General features: G+C 47.5%; 1 protein-coding gene across 2 annotated transcripts in view; it reads left to right on the top strand.

The window, feature by feature from the left end:
• The window catches only part of Oamb (Octopamine receptor in mushroom bodies), a 156,455-nt gene that overhangs the window by 38,242 nt on the left and 95,082 nt on the right, over window positions 1-23,131 (top strand). The gene's annotated exons all lie outside the window — the stretch shown is intronic.

Raw genomic sequence — 23,131 nt, 5'->3', positions numbered from 1 at the left:
TAAGTTTCGACGATTCAATTCTATTCGAATGAAATTTCGTCGACTCGATTTGATTCCATTTGACAGAGAAAATCCTCGATTCGCACATTTCTATTATTATATAGTATTAACCCCGCTTATCGGCATCGGTTATTATCGTGTCTTATTATCGCGGACTCAGAATAGCTTGACTACCCGAGAATGCGGAGAAAAAAAGTTGATTGAATTAATACGATGATGTGCGAATTGAGCGCCGTTTGATCGAAGAAAATAGAATTTCTGGTTGCTAGAATCAAATTTAGTTTATCAAATTCTCCGCGACCGAAACGCACGTGATTCCTTTATTTAATCAATCTCTTTTCTCCGTGCATTATTTCTCCCATGATGCGCGCGCGCGCGCGCGCGTGCAACGATGATGAAATAACAGTGGCGGCATGCACTCGTTACTTTCGCCCGCGTGAAATGACTTTGACGGTTATGTGAAACCACCTGTTGATGATTTTACACTCGTGCAGCGTGTATTTTTGACAGCCTTCGCTCTTCCCTTGACTCTTCGAAAGTCGAGCTATGCGCAACGTAGTTTTAAATCGATTAACTCGGATATCAAACTCGCTGATAGAAATTTATTTGTTTTATTCTTTATGAATCGTCGAAACGAAATATCGAATTCATCGCAGAGCACGAGGAATCCAAAATAATTTTATGTCTCGTCGAGATATTAGTTCCATCCATGACAAAGTCAACGAAGTTAACGCAGATTAAATTAACAAAAAGAAAAAAAAAACAAGAAAATCAGTTGTCACGATTTCCGTGTCGCTTTGCATACTTCAAAGGCTCTCGCAATCGCTTTGCGTTATTCATCGAGGATCTCAAGTCGTCCGCGTATCCTCTCTTCTCGACAAAGTCAGATCGAATTAGCGGTGCCGCCTCGTCGTCATCAGAAAATTACGGAATTTCCGCGAGGCGCGGCCGCGCGATACTCAACTTTCGCGGCGTGCTCGATAAATTCGCGACACGGCCCGCTCGGTCTTTTATTCGCGCACGCCCCGGGATACGGACAAATTCCGCGATTCAGCGGAAAATCTAACGTAGTGCCGTTCGAGACGGTGCAAGCACGCACTCGGCGCACACTCGAACGGATCTGGAGCGTCCGATACGATTCGATCGATTCGAAGGAGTAGCGGCGAAGGTGGGACGACCGGCAGGTAGAAAGAGGCTGCATACTTCTCAGTGGGAAATCAAGGGGATGATTCTTTCGGGGCTAAAAGGGCAGCGAGCTAGAGCGGTTATCACCGCGCCGCTCGCCACGCAGTGTTCGATATTTTTCCTACAAAAACGAGAAAAAAAAGGAACCGGCTTCAGATTGTCCGCGGGATCGGCGACGAGCTATAAAAATCGCAAATGGAATACGGTTTTAGTGAACCCAGCCGGAGTTTGTTGCGCATTTCGATTTGACATTCCGGACAAATCTCCTCTCCCCCCCCCCTCTCTCTCTCTCTCTCTCTCTCTCTCTCTCTCTCTCTTTCTCTCTATCCCTCTTGTTCTCCTCGATGGACCTCGAATTTGTCAGACGTCACCGGATATTGTCATGTTTTTCTCTTTATTTTCCCTTTTCGATTTTCTTTTTTCTTTTATTTTCGCACGAGAGAAGCCGGTTGTTATTTGTTCAAGCTGCACGAATATGCTGCAAACGAAGCTTCCATCGTGGCATGTACTCGTTACCGGCCCGCCGGCGATACTCGACTCTGAGCGACAATCGCAAACAGTTACATGCGCCATATAGTGCACACGCATACACACGCACATGCACACACACATACACACCACGCGCGAGTAAGACATTATTATCGTTTGTAAACTATTACGCCTAATTATCTATTAAACTATGTCTCATGATACTGTAACGAGGCACTTCCTTCCTCCCTCCCTCCCTCTCTCTCTCTCTCTCTCTCTCTCTCTCTCTCGCTATCTCTATCTCTATTTCTATCTCTCTCCGTTATATTTCGCTTGTATATTCCTGTATAATCGTTTCGAGCGATTACGGAATTTGTAATCTCGCTTAAAGGGTCTTTTGTCGCTGATGGCGGATGAGCGGGCAAAATGAACAATAACTCTTTCAAGAGGAGGGCGGAGCGACGACCGCCTCTCTTCCGCCGGGCGCGCCGAGGAGCGCGGAAAATTGTCAGGAAACTTTCGGCAAGATAAGCCCTGAATAATCGGTTCTTTCCCGTGAAAAAATGCTCAGGCGAAGAGCTCGCTTCTCCTCTTCCTCCCTCTCTCTCTCTCTCTCTCTCTCTCTCTCTCTCTCTCTCTCTCTCTCTCTCTCTCTCTCTCTCTCTCTCTCTCTCTCTCTCTCTCTCTCTCTCTCTCTGTCTGTTTCCCTCTCATTCCCTCTGTCTCGGATAAGGTCACTTCAACGGCAGCTCGCCGAATTAAGACGCATTGAACGAGGTCGCTGTAGGTTATTACTCGCGTTGCTTCGCGTCATCTTTCATCACGATGCTAACTGTTCCCGGAGCCACGGCGATCGTGCACCTCTTCGCGGTACTCGCTCCCTCCGCTCTCCCTCCTACATCTTCTTATCTAACGACGTTCCTGTGTGAAGACTGTAAGTTTCTTTCTTCGCGAAGTTCACAGATTCGTACATTAAAGCGAGAGACATGTCGCTCTTCCGCTGCTCCGACATTGCCTCGTTTGCGGTCGAAGGGAGTTCAGCACGAGTTAAGCTTCTTCAAACTTCGCTGATAAATCGCGGTCGTCGCGGAGAAAAAACACAGATTCGATTACCGCGCGCGCGCGGAATTAATGATGATTAATAGACCTGCTTCATAAATAGACCTGGTTCACGCGAGCCCGCGTTATTAGCGCGCGGTGTATGCAAACCGAACGTTATTACTCTGCGCGTCGCACACGCGCAATCACAGGCCGTAATATGTCGTAACAGATTACCGCAAGTAATTTGCCCGTTACTGCGGTAACGAACTGTTTACCCTTGTTTAAACGTCCGCCCAAATCCGACGGGGCTTTTAATCGTTTTCGATTTCGGCCAGCAACGGCTACAGGGACTTGTCTGCGCCGATATTGCGTTCTTTCGCGCATTCCCGTTTTCGATTTGATCCTACGATTAAAAAATGCACACGGCGGCGCGGATACTTCCCGTTATTTTCGGAATTTCGCGTCGCGCGCGCAGCTTTTTGATACTCGCAATCACAAATCCCTTATCAGCAATCTGAAAAATGCAACCACCATCCCCACGAGATAACTAGGTGTTTACGAGCGAGTGCGCGCGCGACTCTTCAATCCTCTTTTAATTTTTTGCAAAATACCGAATCACTCACACACGCAATATCCTTCCTGGTAATCTCGATCAAGCCTCGCCCGCGAGCTTCCGTGAACTGCCGCGCTCAAGTCGTGTGCGCTCTGTGTTCGTGAGATAACGCAAACACGCATTGCTTTGGCGAGGCATAAGCTGCAATTAATCGGCGGTCGCGTTTTAGGGGATCGCTTCGTAACACGATCGCAAAACGGACGGTACTCGTGTGCGTGTGCGCGTGCATGTCTGTGTGACTCGTCTCGAATTATAATGGATCTTCCCTGGCTGGTGTTTTTAATAATAACATCTCGAGTGTCTCTTCTCTCGCCCTCTCTCTCTGTCTCTCTCTCTCTCTCTCTCTCTCTCTTCCTCGTTTCCGCGAAGAGAGTGACGGGACGAATTACAACGGCCGCTGTGTAAAACGAGATATTACCATAATCCGTGATCTTTCGTAAACTTGTTCGCGACGTAAAGTAATTTAAGGCACGGCACTCCGCCCGACGTACCGAGACGCGAATGAGTCTTCCATCCCTCTGTTTTACGCTCTCCTTATTACACGCGACAACACCTCGCCGCGCCCCGCCCCGTCACGTCGTGTCGCGCATCTCAACCCCCGATGCTTTTATTGCTTATCCGATTATTTCATCGGTGTCTGCTGAACGAAATCGTGATACCTCCGGTCGTCGCGGGGCCGCTGCGACCCCGCGGCGAAAACGAGAATAGCGCGGGCGTGCGCTCGGTTATCGCGAAATCGAAACTCGGTTATATGTATACATTATATCGGACAAGCGACGAGCTCATCTCTCGGTTATATTTAGCCTGCGCCGAGATACACGCTCTAACTTATTAATTTCGAGTGGTGCCTCCGTTCTCGAAAAACTCGCCGCGGCGAGAACCGGCGCGACCGGACACCGCCGTGTCGAGCGGCGCTCAGCGAGCTGGATTTTTCTCTCATCTGAACGTTTCACGACGCCGCGAGAGTCGCGCGCTGGTCGGCGATCATCGACGTGATTAACAAAGGACATTATCTTGCGCCTTCGTCCTCTTCTTGTTCTTCGCATCTCTGTACATATCGCGACTTCGATCTGTCGTCGTTCCGCTGGACCGACTGATGCGCTATTAACTCGAGCTTAAATGCCATGCCATTAGCAAAATCAATTGCGCCCCACACACAGTGCTCTAAGTATTCTCGTGTCCTCCCGCGCCCTCCTGCCCCTCTCGAACACGCTCCATTATCGAAATCAAACCCTTTGTCCTCACGTCGCGCGATTAATGGAACCTTTTAATCAAGCATCTCCCGCACCATCGTCACGCCGTAAAAAAGGCCCGAAGATGAAAATGCAGTAACGTTAAAATGACGTCGCGTGCTCTCGAACGACTGGAAGACTTTAATCGGGATCGTGCGTCTCGCACGAGGCGAATTATTAAATCGTCGCGTGGGTGTGCGCGCGTGAAGGCGAGAAATAGAGAAAGGGAGACGGGAGAGGGGAGGGATCTGTGAATTCAGAAACTCCCTTTTGCCTTAATTTTTCTCTCTGTTTAATTCGCTCTTGTTTTTTTTTTCTTTCCCGGTTACCGTTCATTATTATGCGCGTAACGGAGCGCAATCTACATTTCCCCATTACGGCTTTTACAGGGAAAGAGAGAAAGAGCCGCTCTTTCGATATAAATATTTCTCCCTGAATTCAAACGTATATATTATTTACGTTTTAATCACTCGAGCGAACCCATCGAAGCTTTTAACAATAATTTTACGCGGAACTGCGCGCGCGCGCGGCAACGGCGCCGCTGCCAACGGCGCGATGACAAATGCATCTGCGCGATAAGAAAGAAGCGCGATAAAAGCCGTATCATGCAACGTGCTCCTCCTCGAGCTTTTAACGTACCCTCTAATCTACCGTCCTCCATTAGTACGCGTCGCAAAAATGCCGTGCACGAGCGGGGCGAAGAAACCGGTGGAGTAACGCGGGAACTTTCGCGAGCGGAATATATCCCCGACAGAGGAAACTAAGCGGTCCAACATTTTACTGGCGATTCGTTCGGTAAACGTCACGCGCGCGCGTCACGGGAGAGCGTTTATTCGCCGTCGTTCCTTCCGTTCTTTCTCGCACTCGCGAGAACGTTGATTTCCCTTCCGGCGGGTCGATCTTTCGCTTTACGGTGACGCTTCTCCGCCCAACGCAAACTCCCGGCTCGTGTAAACTCGCTCGCCTAATGCCGTGCCAAACGAGGCAATTATCCCGTCGGCACGTGCACGCACAGTGCGATACGCACGTGCGCGCGTACGCACGACAGATAGAACGACGACGACGTTTGTTCGTGTCGCGCTGTCGCCAGAAGAGCAGATTGAAAAATTTGCGAAATGTTCGCAAAGAGCCGTTTCTTCGACCACTCTGCCGACATATCGATCGACCTGTGTTTTTATTGCTTCTTCCAATTTCCAGTTGCACGGAGAAAAATACATACCGCGCGTAAGTAAACGTTGGCTGTTTCAAGTCATCATAAGGATCGAATTTTAATGGAAATATACACTTTAAGTTCCAGCAAATGTGTGGCACTTTAATCAAAAATATTAAATTGAAATGAGGAGATTAAACTGAGACAAAAATTCGCTTAGTGTTTCCCGTAAAGATCGTGAATTTTACAATGTCTTTGCAATGAGAGAATTCTTCTGTCGAACAGATGGTAAAGAGTTTTCCTCAAATTTGCAACGAGTAATATCTCCAAGACTGCATTATCAAGAAAGTATTATCTGTAGAGGATAATTGTTATTTAAAGGAAGGAAAGTAAACTGAGTAATCAGATTTTTTTGCAGCACAACAATATTTTTCTCTGTGTAAACCTTACCCGCGGCGTTTCGTTTGATTCTTTCTCTCTCCTCTGTTGTTAATTACTTCTACCAACCGCACTCGATAAAGTTAGCGGTAGTATTTTTATCATTATTATATCGCGATGAAAAAATAACAATATCGGCCGTATCGACGCGTATAATTGTCGTAATTAAAATTTATTCATAATATCGCCTTCTTCTGTCCGTCTTCCCTTCGCGCTCTCTTCCTGCCTCTCTGCCTCTTCCCATTTTAGAGAGATTAATTCAAAATATTCATTTATGTACTCCCGACAGAAAAGTTTCCAGTGGAAAAAGACTTCCCACTGCGGCCGCGCGCGTCTTCCGTTGGCAAACGCCGCGCAGGAACTAGGCGATTTCCACTTTCGCGCGGCACAAACTTACTTTAACGCGTAGCTACACGCGCTACCTGGCGCGCCTTCCCCGAGGATTAACGTAATCCCCCGTTGTCCGGAAGATAAACAGATCCGAAAGCGGACGGGAAGAGGCGCGAAATGCGGCAAGGGAGGCGCGGGGAGTCCGGGAACAACTATAGGTTAGTTACGTTCCGGAGGAGCGAGAGCGAATAAGCTAATGCACGCTCTCCGCGTCCCCGATTGATCTCTCATCTCCTCTTCCCCTGCCTGGATACTCGCTAAGGGTTGCATTTATACGCGATAAATCGGACATATCCATCTCGACGGGATTTCGACTGTTTCGAGAGAACGAGTGGAATGAACGAGCATGGAGAGAGAAGAATACAGGGTGTCTGACGTTAAGTGGGGGGAAACGCTCGTGCAAATGTAGATCAGGTCAAACTGAACGCCAAAGTCCCCTCTACCATTTTGCGCGAGTAACCGCGTAAAGTTCGGAATTATTCATTAAAGAAGATTAAAATACATTCCGAATTCTGCTAAGCACTTCAATCAAGAATATTAAGTTGGAATAAGAATATTAAAGTAAAACGAGAGAATTCGGGTTGCTTTCTGCCGCTGGTCCATTCCGTAACATTCTTGGGAAGAGAACGGGAAGAATCCTCTTATCGACGGCGTGATAACGAACTTGTCTAAAATTTGTCTAATGAGCATATGAGTACACGAGATCGGCGCGAATGATGGCCAGAGAGGACTCTCTTATCTCATCTGCCGCACCGCGCTCGCGCGACCATCTTCCGCAATTAAGAACTGAAGATTTCGCGCGCGGCTGAGTCTCGCAAAGTAGCAGAGAGAGAGAGAGAGAGAGAGAGAGAGAGAGAGAACTTTTCTGTTCAGTTTGACCTACAATCTACACACACCCGAGCGCGCTCCTTCACTTACGGTCAGACACCCTATATATCTGGCGATGCGGTTGCGCCCGGGCGCGGGCGCGGGCTCGAAATCATCGACCGTAGTAGCACTCCGAACATGCAGCGTGCCGAAATTTCAGCTCGGTCGGCGGTTCCTCCCGCTTAAAATATCCGAGTGCGCTAACTCCGCCTCGTTGGAGCGCATCAACAGCTACAAGCTAGTACATCGGAGGGCCCTCGACACACCTGGGCGAGCTTTCATCCGAAAATATTCGTCGTTCTCGTGCGAGACGAGGCAGGCCAGACTGGAAGCGCCACGCCACCCGGTTCGAAAATTTCGAACTCCTTGAGTGATATCTCTATCCCTCTCGCGTTTACGATAGCCTCGTTACGGGAATAATGACGCCGCAAGCCGCGTGCGTCTCGTAAATTTTCCAATTAACCAAGTTTCGCGCGAGAGCCTCCTCCGCTTCGCCGTTAATATCGGCGAGCGAACAACTTTGATCCTTGGAGGCCGCGAGGAGAGAAAGAGAAGGAGAGAGAGAGAGAGAGAGAGAGAGAGAGATTGGGGGAGAGAGAGAGAGAGACAGAGAGAGAGAGAGAGAGAGAGAGGTGGGACAGACGGACGTCGCGTGCGGTTGAAAAGTGATTAAGTCCAGGCAATTTGTATCCGTAATTAGTTAATTGCGTAGCAGGGACCGCGCGGGGAAACGAAGGAAATACGCCGCACTCTTACAGGCATATTCTTACGAGCAGCTACCTCGCAGTGATACACAGCTCGATTTTGCAAATTTGCCTTCCTCAAATTTGTCCTTCCTCTCAATTTTTCTCGCTTTCGACTTATAACGACACTCTTGCGTTAAGGGAGACATCTTCTCGCGCGGCTGACGTCGCGACATTTTATTTCTCCGCCCGAAGCGGAATAACGAGATGACCGATGCGCTGGGAAAAAAAAAGACAAACGAAAAAGGACAACGTTTCGAGGTCGCGTATCGAGGAAGCACGCGATGCGATCGGAAAAATAATGCGACCGAACACTCGGATATAGCGGGGGTGTTCGATTAATGCGTGACGCGCGGGCGGAAATCATCTCTCAATGTGCATTACACACATATGCGCGCGCGCGCATATTCACACAAATATAGTGCTCATCCGCGCGCATAATCGGGACGCAATGTATCGATTGCTATTTTTCACGGCTTGTCCTAATGGCATAGCCCACCGCGCGTGCCCGTGACTAGCGGCGCATTTCCGGCGATCGGCGAAATTGAGGGTATTTTTGTCCTCCCCTCTCGCCCTCCGCCCATGGGCGTATCAGTTCCGGTGTTTTTCCCCGTTTCTCTTTCCTTCCTTTTCCACGCACGTAAACTCGTTGTTACGCCGCAGCATTTGTGGTTTCCCGCTTTCTCCTATGCACTTGAAACGCATGCACTTTTTCGCCGTCGGCGAACAAAGTCGAGTTCCGCACCAACAGAGAGAAAAGAGAAGTGGAAGAGAGGGAGAGAGAGAGAGAGAGAGAGAGAGAGAGAGAGAGAGAATCCCGAGACTGCGTTTCTCCTATATATAATTTGTGTATATACGCTTTCGCGACAATGGCTCTCTTTCTCTCTCTTCCCTTCTCTCTCTCTCTCTCTCTCTCTCTCTCTCTCCCTGTCCAGTATTCCGCTCCTAACCAGCGCGAAGTTCGTTATCTAATTCGTACGACCTATCCGATACGTAAACTCGGCCCCGACGTGCGCTTCTATTGTTACCGACTCCGTGTCGGTGCCATGTACGTATATTATTTAATATGACGGTTCCGCGAAGGCGCCGAGGTTCAGCAGTACCTTCTAAATCGAACAACGATGGTAATGAAGTAGAACAGCGTAAAGGTGCACCGCGTTTACCGCGTGCGCGATATTATTAACAAGGCAAATCACAATGAACAAGGCGAGAAAACAGCTGCAAGAGAATTACCACAATCACATCATCGTGTTTTGTCCGAACACGTACGTACGTGTGTACTGTACTCTGAAGCACGTTAATTCTATCTCGCGTGTTGCACACGCAATTACAACTAATACGGACGTAAAGGAAGGGACGGGAAGGTTGAGAGAAGGCGACGCCTGATTTTTCGCAGCTCGCCCTTATCTCGGTCGTACTTCTCTCTCTCTCTCTCTCTCTCTCTCTCTCTCTCTCTCTCTCTCTCTCTCTCTCTCTCTCTCTCTCTCTCTCTCTCTCTCTCTCTCTCTCTCTCTCTCTCTTCTCTTTTTCCCCCTTCTTTTTATTAAAGTAAATTTTTCCGCACAAAGTTCTCGCGACTCGTAGAGGGAAATGCTGTCTCTAAAGTTTATAAATATACAGTCACCGAGGGGAACTTTCCGAGGCACGATAAAGGGAGAGTCGACGAAAGCTGCTCCCGCGAGCTGCGTTGCATATGGTCCTTCTCCCTCATAAGGATGTCATCGTAAAAATTTAAGCGGTAAAGAGGTCGCGAGTGAATTTTAGCGGAGCTATTTAAAATCGTTACATCGCGATCGTCGTGCAAGAAATTGTCAGGAACGAAGAGAGGATGCGATTCCCGTAGAAGCGACGATCCCCGAAATCATTTAATCATTTAATTATAAAAATTATTAATAAGATCCTAGACTTATATAGAATATTAATATTAGATGTCTATTTGTTGGGTCTCTGCGCAGTTATTCTTTAATATTTTCAAGACGCTAAAGTATGGGAATGAAGGGAAACGAAACTAAATCGTCGTGTCATTAAATGACAATTCAGTCAGTCGTGGAAAAAAGTATCCTGAATAAGTCGAAGCCTCTCTATAAGTCAGAAAAATGTAACCATAATTACACTGAGCAAAAATTGTATTAAAATTAAACAAATATTTGTTCGAATACGACTGTGAATACATTTACTTAAATTAAGCAATTATTTTCTAAAATTCATGAAAAATAGTATACATTCAGAGAACCTCTGTATTTCATTTTACAAAATTAGTCGCTTAATTTGAATAAATGTATTCACAGTCGTACTCGAACAAATATTTATTTTATTCGAGTACAATTTTTTCTCAGTGTGATACCCCAAATGTTGAAACCTTACGACAAAATCCACTCAGCTTAACACACGCATATATTATTAATCTCCATTAATTTCTTCTCACGACGAGGAGTTGCGCGCTCGCGCTCATTGGGACATTCAACCCAAGTCTATTGATGAATCTCGTCGCGCGCATTACTCACCGCGATCGGCAAATAACGAGCGGGAAACGCAGGTGCAGTGGGTGCGCTCCGGATAAATCACCGCATCAGCACGCGCGGATTAAGGCGGTACGATAATTTTGACAATGCACACTCGCGCGCTCGAGTGGCCGGCGCGGCGCGTGGCCGGACGCAACGTTAATAGGCGCAAAGTCCCGTTAGCGAGTAAAAGTTCGCTATAATTTCGATTTAAAATCCATAACGTCGGAAATTAATCCGCTCTCACTCACGCGCGTATATTCTCGCCCCCCTCCCCCTCCGCCTTCGCTTCGGAGAGTCGGGGAAACTAATTAACGGGAAAAACAATTACCTGCCACCAACAGTGCCGGTGCGCTCGCCGCGCCGGTGCAAATCGAACGCGGTAGCAGTTGCGCGCTTTAATCGCGCGCGCAATGCGCTCGATGTGCGAAAACATATATACGCGATCGATTAAATTCCTGCGACGCGACACGACGCGAACATTCGCGACGGGATGTCGTCGTCATTCGTCGGGCGATTCACGACAAGACACGTCGCCTGCGAAATCGACAGCTCGTTTCCGAAATCAATTTCCGGAGACGAGCCGTTAGTCCTCCTCTCCCTCCCGCTCTCTCGTATGCGCAGAGGTGGAGGAGCAAGATTCGCGAAAACCGCAGCGTCGTATCCAACAATATTTAAAGACGTCATCGTCTTTACACCCTCCGGCAATTTAAGAACGAGATTCGAAGGCGACGACGAGGACGGAGGAGGTCGAGATGAAAACGTGCGATTGACATCGCACAACATCGGAGAGGGAATCGGGAAACACGCGGCACTCGAGACTGATTGGCGAGGGAAGTCGGGCCGAGGAAGAGAGATCGAGTCCGAGAGGGAAGAGAAAAGGCTAAAGGACGAAGGTAACAGCGCGTCGTCGTCGGTGGTCTGGGTAATTTCCGAGGACGAGACATAACGAAGTAAATCTTCCCTTGGCCGAGCGTGCTAATGAGTCAGCAGGAGAGAAAGAGAGAGAGAGAGAGAGAGAGAGAGAAAGGGGGCAAAAAAGAAAAGTTACACGGCGGACTAAAAGGACGATGACTTCAAAGAGCAGCGGCCGAGTGGCGGAGGAATCCTCCTCGCGCTCGCCGTTTCCGAAGGATTCTTCAGGAATGGCGAGAGCATCAGCCAGCCTTTTCGTCCGTCGTCTCTCGGCGAGAGAGCGCGCGAATTTGATGAATAAGAACAGCCCCATTCCTGTGAATGAGCGATCGCGAAGGATACGCTTGTGGAATTTTCGCGCGACGGTCTTTCGATTGTCAGGCAAAATGACAACATTTTATTTGCCGAGAGTATATTCTCGACATAAACTCCCCGGGGAAGGGGGGCGGGGGAATTATATCGCTCGTAATTTGCGACAAAGAGCGGACGCACGCGGGTTAATCGCGCGTCTATCGGGGACTCGCTCGAGAGGCGAAAATTTGGGGATTTGTTTCTGCGCTGATACGCCGGCCCTTTCATCGGGCGAGAGAAGAGAAGCGTCGTTATCGCGCGATTCGCGGCGAATAAATTCCGGCGGATCACGGAGCTACCTTCCACGAGCGACTGTGTAACGCATGTATGTAATCGCTTGTCCGCATCCTGTTCTCTATAGCTGCTGCCTGTGAGTTACACTTGTCTGCGCTTAACCCTCCGACAGCTGCGCCGTATCTGACAGGGATGCAGTTTCATATTGCAAATTTCCAGGCCGAATGCGAGAACGTTGCATGCATATGCACCGTATAATATATAGATATTTGCACGTAGACGTGAACATTTTATAATGATGTTCGCGGGAAAAATTGACTTGATCTGAATTGACGTATCTCTGAGATACGTTGCGACTATTTGCACTGCCAGAAAGATGTGCTCTCCAAGGGGGTTGGAACAAAGTAGATACACTTGTAGAGGAAACCAGAGAGAAGAAGAGAAAATTGAGATGTAATTCAGGAAATGCGGCAATAAGGAGCCGACCGCTAAGTAATTCGATATCGTGCAACGGGAGGATGAGCGAGAGGCGCGCTTCGGACGATGACGACGACGCCGAAAACGTTTCCCAGCGACGACGAGGGGTTGAATCGCATCGACTCGCGGTTGGCCGAGCAAAAGAAGCCTCACGAGACAAAGCGCGGGCCGATGATAAAAAGCGGTCGGCAAGAGCGCGAGTTACTGATGACCTTAAAGGCTGACGAGAAGAAGAAGATGAAGAAGAAGGGAAAGCGCGGGGAGAGGGCATCTTCCGGAGAGCTGAAGATACACAGAGCTCCCGCGTTGTTCTTGCGCCGATGTCGCGAACCCTCTCGTCGTCGCTCTTTTCCCGCTCTCCTACCTCCATCTTTATTCTCGTGCCCGCGATCACTTGACCCCGGCCTCGAACTCGCCACGCACGGAGCGACAATGACGAGAGAGAGAGAGGGAGAGCGAGAGAGAGAGAGAGAGAGAGAGAGAGAGAGAGAGAGAAGACAGAGAGGAAGACCGCACACATACGCGCACACACGTCTTCTAATTCTCCGGCGAGTCTCTCGATTCGAGAGAAAAGATCAGACGCTCGCGATCATCTCGCGCCACCGCGGAGTTAAAACCAATATTAACGGGGTTAAAAGCATCGGAACGGGCGAAAGCCCGTGGGCACAATCGATTCTTCAAACGCACTTTGTGATACGCGTGTAGCCAATCAGGGGAAGGCGATATGGAGAAGTGCATCTCTAACGAGCGAAACATTCGAACGTTTTTTACACGCCACTGATTAAAAGCAGCGGCGCATTTCCGCCGAGATGGAGACTCGTCCTCTTCACGGTCCAGATTATTCAATAATTAAAATATTCAGTCATCCAGTTTATGAAAATGACAGTACGTTACGTGACGCTATTTTGCAGACGACGATAACGACAACAATTAACTTAATTAATGTGTAAGATACCAACAGTGGATGCTACATTTATTCGTATATATTCCAGCAAAGGGTTGGCAAGGGTTGAGAGGAGAAACGCGCCCACGGAATTCTCCGCAATTTTCAACATTAGATATTCTCATTGAGCGTGTTAACACATATTAATATTAGATATGTTCTAGTGCTTTTTCTTTTACTTTACGCAGGGTCGCCTTTCTTTCTTTCTTTCTTTCGAAGTCGACAGAGTTGCCTTTGACAGACAATACTTCTCTCCTTCTTTCTCTCTGCGTTCCTCTCTTTTTCTTACGAAGCTTCACGAACTTACGTAACGAGGCACTAATCACATTCACGGACCACGTTGCTATGAGGCCTAAGCTCAACGTGATAGGATTATTCAACTAGCGTGCAATTCATATCCAACATGGTGGCAACGCGATAACGAGCGATCTGACTGGCACTTTGTGTCGTAACGGCGAGCCCCCCCAGACCAATTCAGATTGATCTGTCAATTTCGGCCGCGCAATTGTGACTTGGCACGCCTTGGCTTTGCGGACACTCTTATTGGCGGAGTCGTGGCCGCGAAGCTACCTGTCAAATACGGGCGCGGTGATTCCGCGCGGATGCCGCAACGTTTTCGCGCATCCGCGGCATTTTCACGATACCATCGCGCTCACAATTCCGAGGCGAAGCGAGGCGTAGGCGGCATACTACATCGCGCGCTCGCGCGTGTGCAGAAAAATACGCCGGTTTCGTGCATTACGTGTGTTTATTTGCACACCGGAATTTTTAATTCGGCCTTCCGCGCTCGCGTTCCCGTCTCCGCTGCTTTATCGCAGGAATTTCACGTGGCGGGCGCCACGCTTCGATATTCTCCCCACGGAAAGAGACTCTGGCGAGCTTATTGGAATTTGTTTCGTTCGCGTAATTCACTGTTTCGCGCGCGTCGTGGGAAAAGGAGGCGAGAATGAATCCATGATAATGGGGCCGCTGGTGGATTGTCGGAAGCTCGGGGAGTGTCCCGGGATTGTCTCTGCCGAGCTTTTCGCTTCGAAGAACGTGAAAAGTGGGTAGTAGACACAAGTAGGGGCCGGTGGTGAAGGAAGAGCGAGAGGGATAGGGGGAAGAGACGGGGGAACGCAGCGGGGGTACAGACAGGGAAGGTACTTCCGAAGAATCGGGAAATTCGATGCAGAGCGTCACGCGAGAACTTGACATAACGACTCCCGTCCGGATCTGTCATTATTTCGCAGGCTTTCACGCGGGAAATGTTTAACCGAATGTACACAGACCCTGGTATAATAGCCTTAATATTCAGTATAAATTTAGTCCACGGAGAGAAGAATATTTGGTTAAGAATGTTTGCTTGGAATAAAACAGTTTTCTGCTGAAACATGAACGATTCAGACATTTCTGGTCGAAGTTACACGGAAATCCAGTCTATGTTATCAAGATTTCCGGTTAACTTAAACAGAATTCTCAGGTATTCTCAATCGGAATTTCTCAGTCGTTCGTATTTCACCACAAAGGCTCCTCCGACCAAAGAAGTTTTCTTCGTGTAATATTTTCGAATCGTACGAATTCCTTTCTGGACATTAAGATAAAGTTCTCAGTGTGGTAAATGTATCGCTTTAACAGGAACGTTCCTCCTACTTTGAATAATCGATAAATAATAAATCAATACTGCGTGCAATTAAAATATCCTAATGATCCTAATAATTTAGTTGCGTACAATATTGAGGCTATTGTGCTGGCCAGTGTGAATATATACGCGCGTGTTACACAATCTTTTACTTTGAGCAAAATACCGTTCGTACACACGAGAAAATCTTCTCTTACGGAATTGTACAAATTAAAAATGTGAATGAATTCGCCTCGTTGTAAAATTCTACTGTTATCGACAGTCTCGTTCGCTATTAGCAATATTAAAGGTCGATCGTTTATCATACCAATAACGCACACGGAAGTACAGACCACTTGAATGAATATATGATTACTTGTTTTACAAGTTTTTCATATATAACTTTATACATTCGCAAATCTATGGTAAATTTATCACAAGCATCAAATTTATTCATGCATTTCAACATGCATTCCGAGTTCCAGTAAATTTAATACTTTAATTGTGGGAGTATTAAATTGAAGGAAGAATATCAAATTGTGAAGCAAATATTCAGTTTTTTTTTTTATAGAACAGAAATTATAATATTCGTAAATTATAATATGATGTTATATTGTATAATATTTTTGAAAAGAGAATAAATCTCCCTTTTGAGTACACGCCAATGAGCTTCCCCGAATTTTTCTAAAACTTGTGTGTGTGTGATGAGTATATTAATAATATCAGATTATCATCAGGAAGATATTCTTCGTTGAAAATAACCGTGAAAATAATCCTCAAAAACGAAATCGAGTGGATTGAATAATCGCTTGATACTCTTCTTTCCTACGTACGTGTTCGCGATTCCCGATCGAAAATAGAAACCAATCCACACGGAAATATCACACGCCCGAAATTACGCAGGGAGTGTTGTAATCGGTTGTAGCGTGCGATTCGATCGTGTTCCTTAACAATACTGGGGTGCAGTTTTAACTCATGATATGTTGGTTCGAAACAACCGGCGCGGCGAGAGCTTAAAGGGGTGGCGGTGGGCAGAATCGAAATGCGGACGAACGAACGAGCGAGAGAACGAGGTCTTCAAAAATGTTATCGAGGAATTCCACAATGCGGAGGCGGCGGCGGCTTTGCGCTTCAACGAAAACAATACATTTGAAGAGTTTTTGAACGCGCCGCATAGAAAGTACACCACTTTGCTTTGACGTGAAAAATATTTGGTAGTCGATAAACGCACCGACGCGGTGGTTTATCCTGACTTATTTTCACGTGGAATTTTTCATCCGTTCATCGATGACGGTGAAAAGACGCGCACGCTCTGCACACAGATTATTTATTCGGCTGATCTATTTTTTTTTCTTTTTTACATTAAAGATTTATAACCCGATGGAAAGAAAGAGAAACAGAGAAATAGAGAGAGATAGAGAGAGAGAGAGAGAGAGAGAGAGGGGGGGGGAGAGAGGAGATACAGAGATAGGGAGAGCAAGAAAGAGAAAAAGAGAGCTTCCATGAATCGCAACACATCGGATAACGGATAAAATTCACGCTCGCGTAACGTCCAATCGACATTTCGCTTTTAGTTCCGATTACGGCGTTATAATATCGAAAAAACGCACAATGTCGATCATCCCTCTCGACTTTGATGAAAACTGCAAGCTGAAAGCCGCAATTTTTCTCTCCGCGTTATTGCAGGATAAATTATTTCCATTTCCTCCCCGTCGCGGCGGAAGCTCCTACGACGGATTCTGATAAATGATAAATACGGCAAAATCGAAGAACAATGAGAAACGCACGGCCCATTTATCGTCGAAGTCGTCCGCGGAGAAATTGCGGCGTCTAAACGCCCCGTGGAGAGAACGTCGAGCGGGTAATCGCTCGCTTAAAGAAAACGCGCCGAATCTCGCCGCGATATAAAGATCGCGATTCTTCAGATGCAATAAATTGCCGTTCGATAGTTTCGCTCGAAAACGCTTCGTTTCTCTCTATCTCTCTCTCTCTCTCTCTCTCTCTGTCTCTCTTTATTTATCGGCGATTTATTGCTTGCGCGGCGTCCCACCGCGCTGCAGATAACGCAATGGACACCGCATATATTTTAATGCGAAATTAATCGCGCTCGTTGAAACTAATTGAGATCGCAGTATCGCGCGTGATTCACGATTCTACGAGGGGACAGGACGTCGTAGGAACATCGAAATCGACGAATGCCGGAGCCGGAAACAAATTAAGCTTGCTAATTTGTACACGGAGAGAACGATTGGGCAAATTAACGAGACAAATGAACGAAGCAAATGCGGTTTTGTCGGGGAAAACAGAATTTCTGCTTCTTGGTTTCGAGTTCGTTTCGTAAAAACCAGGAACTCTGTTGCCCAATTAAAACGCTTTTAGTCAGCTCGTTGTCGCGTTGATTCGACCGATAAATTTTTTCTTCGCTCAGATGGCTGGTGAAATTATGCTGATGACCGTTGAAATTATTAATCGCACGAGAACGCGCATATAAATCAGCGGTTGGAAATTATATCGTCGAATCATTCGTCCGTTTTACGAAGCAGCAGCGATGTTTCAATTTCTTTTTTCTCGCGCTCAAGTCGGCACTTGAAAATCCCCGGTGGTAAATTCTGCAGAAAGACGAGATTCTTGGAAATGCATTACGATTCATCGCAATACCGCGGAGGAACTTGCCGGGCCCGCGACTCGATCGCAAACACAACTCCATCTCGCGATTGTAATCCCGTCATTCGATTTGGGCTTAAGTGAAGAAAGGTGGAATAACGTCGGTATTCTCACGTAGCAAATATCGCCGAGTAGACAGGACAATTCATCACGTTTCCCACATTGACGTCAAAAGAATATGGGTCATCACGCGACGTAAGTCCAACGAGGTCCTTCGGAAAGCATTACATCATCGCGAGCGCGTCCCGGAAAAATTTTAAGGCGTTGCTGAGGTCGCGTCGCCTCAGGTGCCGAAGAGACAGCGAAGAAAAAGAAAAAAAGAGAGAGAGAGAGAGAGAGAGAGAGAAGGTGAAAGGGGATGAGAAAAAGCAGGAAAGGATTACGAGTTATGTTCTACAGGTAGCGATGAAAAGATTCGTCGAGATCTCCGCAAATTGATTCTTCTCTCCGCTCCTTCTCTCCGCTCGGTCCTTCTCGAAACGCGGAAATTCCGTAAAATTACACGAGTCCCCCGTGAAACGTCGTTAAACGTCGGAGAGCATCGTAAGAATTTGCGCCGTCGAAAGTCCTCCGAGACTTATTCCTCTGTTTCCTCAAGCACTCGGAAAAATTGAAATTATTGAGTCAGTCGAAAACCTATGCTTCGATCTCAAGATCAAATCATGTACAATCGCATACGATGAAAAGCAACGAGTCATCCATCGGGTTATCGGCGCGAGTTTTCCGCCGGCATTCCGGCGGTATTCGCGCACGGAGATGGCCGGTTTACCGTCGAACGAAGGGAGAGAAAATCGAAGCAAACTGCTCGACCGACTCAATACCGACTGGCAAACTCTATAAAAATGTTGACCGCCTTTACATTAAAGTAGACGTAAAACGTTCTACGTCGACGCCCGTTGCGATCATGGCGGGAGACGACGATCGCGCGCCGCTCGAGAGAGAGGACGATGCTCGGCGAGCGACAATTGAGAGGGTTGGAATACCTTGAGGTTTACAGCCGGATGTAAAAAGGGAACATGAACCGCGACGGCGGCACGTAACTCGCAAGAATGTCGCGCGCGCGCGTTTTCGATCGGCGAAAAGTGAGGCAACGGCGCAGACGACGTGGGAGTCGTGGGAGACGGTTACGAGCGGAAAAAAGGACGAGCGAGAAGAAGACGTTGCGAATAGAGAGACGAGAGAATCAAGAGTTTCCCGCTTTTCGCGAGACTGAATAGATTTCCGATTCTACAGTGATGTGAGCGCGCGTCCTCTTAGCCGGTCGCAACCGTCGACGTAAAGAATATCAGCACGGAGCGTTCTGTGAGGGGAAGGTCTAATTAACGGAAGGCGAAGTTACGGCACATACTTCGAGTTTCTCCGACGCGACTTAATCCAGTCTACTCATTGTTTATATCAGCTCGCGGTAGAATCGTGACATTCGCGTACAACTCAAGTAGTATGCTCGATATAATTTATCACGTCAATTTATTGCAAGTTGTCAACGTGTTGCAAGATGTACACGGAAAAATATATTCTATTACCAAGGAAAGTAATTACTCGGTCTCTCTTGAGAGAGTAATAGTTAACAGATAATATTTTCTTATTTTCTTACGTTAATATGCTGATCCAAAATACCGTAACCCCACCCTCTTGCCCCGAAAATTGGCTAATTGGATTAACGATACATGCTCCGACATTCTTACGTCGATAATCGCAACGTCCTTCCCGTCAGACGCGATACGTCACGTGCTTGTTTGCACGCGAGTGCCTCGCATAATTAATCGATCACCGCCGACAAAGAGCATTTGTGAATATCGCGGAAACGGTATCGTGCTTTGTTTACCGTTTGTGCGCGCATGTATATGTGTATATATTACAAATGTAAGCAATTCGGCTTAAGTCGCGCAACTAATTAATAACGCAAACTCGATCTCCCTGCGCTCATTGTCGGCACATCATCATCAGCGAGACAATTACATCCTAATACGACCGTTAAATATGTATGTATGTATGTCGATTCTCCGATCGCGATCGACGGGCGGATTAATTCTGCGCCGCGAGGAGCGAAGATCAGCGCCGCTCTTCGTCGTCGAATCCGCAGAGCGTGCCGGCGCTCGCAATCGGATTAATAAGTCAGCCTGCGGATTTAATTAGCACGCGATAATAAAGCAGTTCACAATTCGCTCGAGGCGACTGAAACTTGACGAAGCAAGCGCGAATAACGCGCTTAATGCACGCTCGCCCGGAATAGCCGGCGTCGCGCTAAAAATAAACGCCGATGAGACGAACCACCTTGCGCATTATTCCTCAACGTCGTCTTGTGCACATCCACACATACACACACGCACGAGATAACGTTAGAAAGCATCATGCGTGACGAGATTATCCCGTTCAGGCACGAGTTTTACGATCTCGCGCGGGATATGCCGCGTACGATTTTATATTCCGTTCCGTATATACGGGATGGCGTCACGACACGCGCGTTCGCGTATTCCGAAAGTAGGGGAAATAAAAAAAAATGTGATCGTCACACCGCGATGATTTTATGGCGCGCGCGCGCGCGCGCGGGGATACCAGAAGAAAGGATATCGTCATGTCGTAGCGACTTTTGAATTCCTCGGAAACGCACGTGGAAATTGACTTGTGGAAATTTATGCGTACGACGATCGGAGAATTTGCGGTTTCTCCTCTTTTGCTTTCTGCTCTCATTTATTGTGCGAAGTCAAAGCGAGAGTTCTCGTCGCATGGAGAAAGAAGATCGGTCGAGTGAACGTGACGATGAACGCTCGTTCTTCGCTCAAGGAAATGGAATTTCTCCTTCTTATCGAATCGAATTCGGCTCGTAAGAGCCAGAAATTCTGTTCCCTTCGTACGCGTGTGGCTTGTTCGTTGTCATGTTCAATCAATCGTTTTTCCCGCGCTCGGTCGATTACATCGTCCGTGAGAGAGGGAGAGAAAGGAAGAGAGATCGACTCGTCGTCTCTCTCTCTCTCTCTCTCTCTCTCTCTCTCTCTCTCTTTCTCTCTCTCTCTCTCTCTCGCCCCGCGGCAGGAAATTTATCGGTCTCCCGAATTGCTCTTTAATCCGCAGCCGCCCACGTATTATTAGAACTAATAAGTATTCCAATTTTAATGAGCCGCGCACGCCTCCGCGCGCCTTCGGCGCGTTTGATGCGCTTAATTGCACGATATGCGCACAATACTTTTTCCGTTCGTGCGACTAATACTCAAACCGGAAGCCGCTCGCTCAGTTCGACTTTATCGTACGTATTTACGGCATACGGTAATATCCTTCTTAAGGGGAACGCGGTATTTTCTCACGTAACATCTCTATTTACGGAGGAAACTTTTCTCGCGTCTACGAAACGCGCACGCGGCAGGAGGAGGAAAGTTCGTCGAGAGTGCGATGAGCGAAATGAGAAATGTCCTCGCGCAGATTCTCGTCTTAATTTGTTGCGTGGTTTATTTAATTAGTCCGAGATATCAATAGCGATGTTCGAGAGCGATAAATGGAAAAGATCCAAGTAACTGACTAAGAAACACAAGTTTCTTACGTTATTTGAAGCAGCGACCGAGAAAGGGGAATATATATAAACCGGGAACCGCGAAGAAATTTCGGGGGATTAATTTGAAGTCGCTATTTCGCCGCGGTTTAACGCGAGATCACGCGGCGGCAGCCAATAATCAATGCAGAGCCACATTTGTCAGCGAACAATTTCGGTATGATAATCTCCGGATCGTGCTTCCGCGTTCCACTCCATCTTCGGCTATTTTCGAACGCGTCGTAATAACCGTCAGCGCGTGACACTGTTCGCACGGCGATGATTTCACTTTCGCCGTAAGAAGTCCACATTTCGATCGAGAATCCGGGGGCGTATTCAGCCCGAGTGATATTTGCGAATTCTCCCGCCGGGTTATCGAGCCGACGCCCGTTTGCGGTCGCGTGAGGGTGGTCGTTAGAGTTTCGTCTGGAAATGTTCCCACGTCTATTAGCCGGGAATATTGAGAGCTTTCTCGAGGATTATACGGCTTCTCGGAGCAGGTTGCGTTACGTATTGACTCCCCGATGAATGGCGGGGATGACTTGTATCACTCAGCAGTCGATTAATCGGGCACGAAAAGCTTATCTTTGATGTGTATCGAACACGAGAACCTCTGGCGAAGAGGAGAACGGGAGAGAGAGAGAGAGAGAGAGAGAATGTGTGCGAACAGACGGTTGTCATTGAATAATTGCTAATTAAGCTGCGCTGAAGCTTTAACATTTGTCAGACCAAAACTCGCTGGTAATTTCTAATCGTTTGCATCGTGTCTGGTTGTGCGTACATATCGGCTATTGATTATTAATTCTACCATTCTACCGTTCCACCATGCCGACATAATGCATCCTATTGTATATCGGACATATCGGATCAAGTCAATTCTTGTCCCGATAAATATTCAAAATCGATCAAAACTTGTAGTACGTCGGGCGTAATATTTCGTTTACGCGAATTAATTATTCGCGACCGACGGAGCATTTTCGAGAATCAGCAGACGCGTTAGAATATAAAATGCAAATTTTAATCGCTGTAATAGTATGAATAATAACCACTTTTTAACCCGATAAGTATATATTTTTATAAGATGTTGCAATTAAATGACGTTGCATCGCATTTATCACCATTGCTCTTATATGTTTAAAGAGAGAGAGAAAGAGAGAGAGAGAGAGAGAGAGAGAGAGAGAGAGAGAGAGAGAGAGAGGGAGAGAGCGAGATAGAGAGAGTAGCAAGAAGCGCGCTTTTTTATTACTCCGGCTCATTTTCGCGATATATCGCGAAAAGCGACTCGCCCCTCTCTCTTCTTCGCCGGAGCGGTTGGTCTGGATTTTGCCACGTCATGAGGCGGAAAAGTTTAGGATCGAGGGCACTTGACGCGTTACTCGCAACCAGTCAAGAACATCGAAGGCTATTTTACAACCAATTAGCGTCCCTCTTTAAGAAACTGCATACGGTACAGCTCGCGCCCCGTCCTTCGTTCGAGAGCGATCGAAATACCCGAGAGGTTGCTGATTCCCGAAAAAAAAGGAGAGGAAGAACAGAAAGAAAAATAGACGCCGCGCTTGAGCGAACGAGCGCATTAATCGTCACGATTGACGTTGTGCGTGTATGGGGGGAGGGGGGGAGAGAGAGCGCCTCGCGCTCTCATTCGGGGAGGGGAGGGGGGGGGGAGTCAAGTGTTAATTTCGAGGAAATCGCCCGGCGACAGCACCTCCCGCAATCGAGCACTAAATAACAAGTCGAGAGGAGGCCCGTGGAATTTAAGCCGAACAATAGAATCTCGTTATGTCGATTCGATTTCG

This window comes from Harpegnathos saltator, unplaced genomic scaffold, assembly GCF_003227715.2.
Source record: "Harpegnathos saltator strain DR-91 unplaced genomic scaffold, Hsal_v8.6 scaffold844, whole genome shotgun sequence".
NCBI lineage: Eukaryota > Metazoa > Arthropoda > Insecta > Hymenoptera > Formicidae > Harpegnathos > Harpegnathos saltator.
The sequence above is the reverse complement of the archived record's forward strand: the minus strand, read 5'-3'. Positions and strand labels throughout refer to the sequence as shown.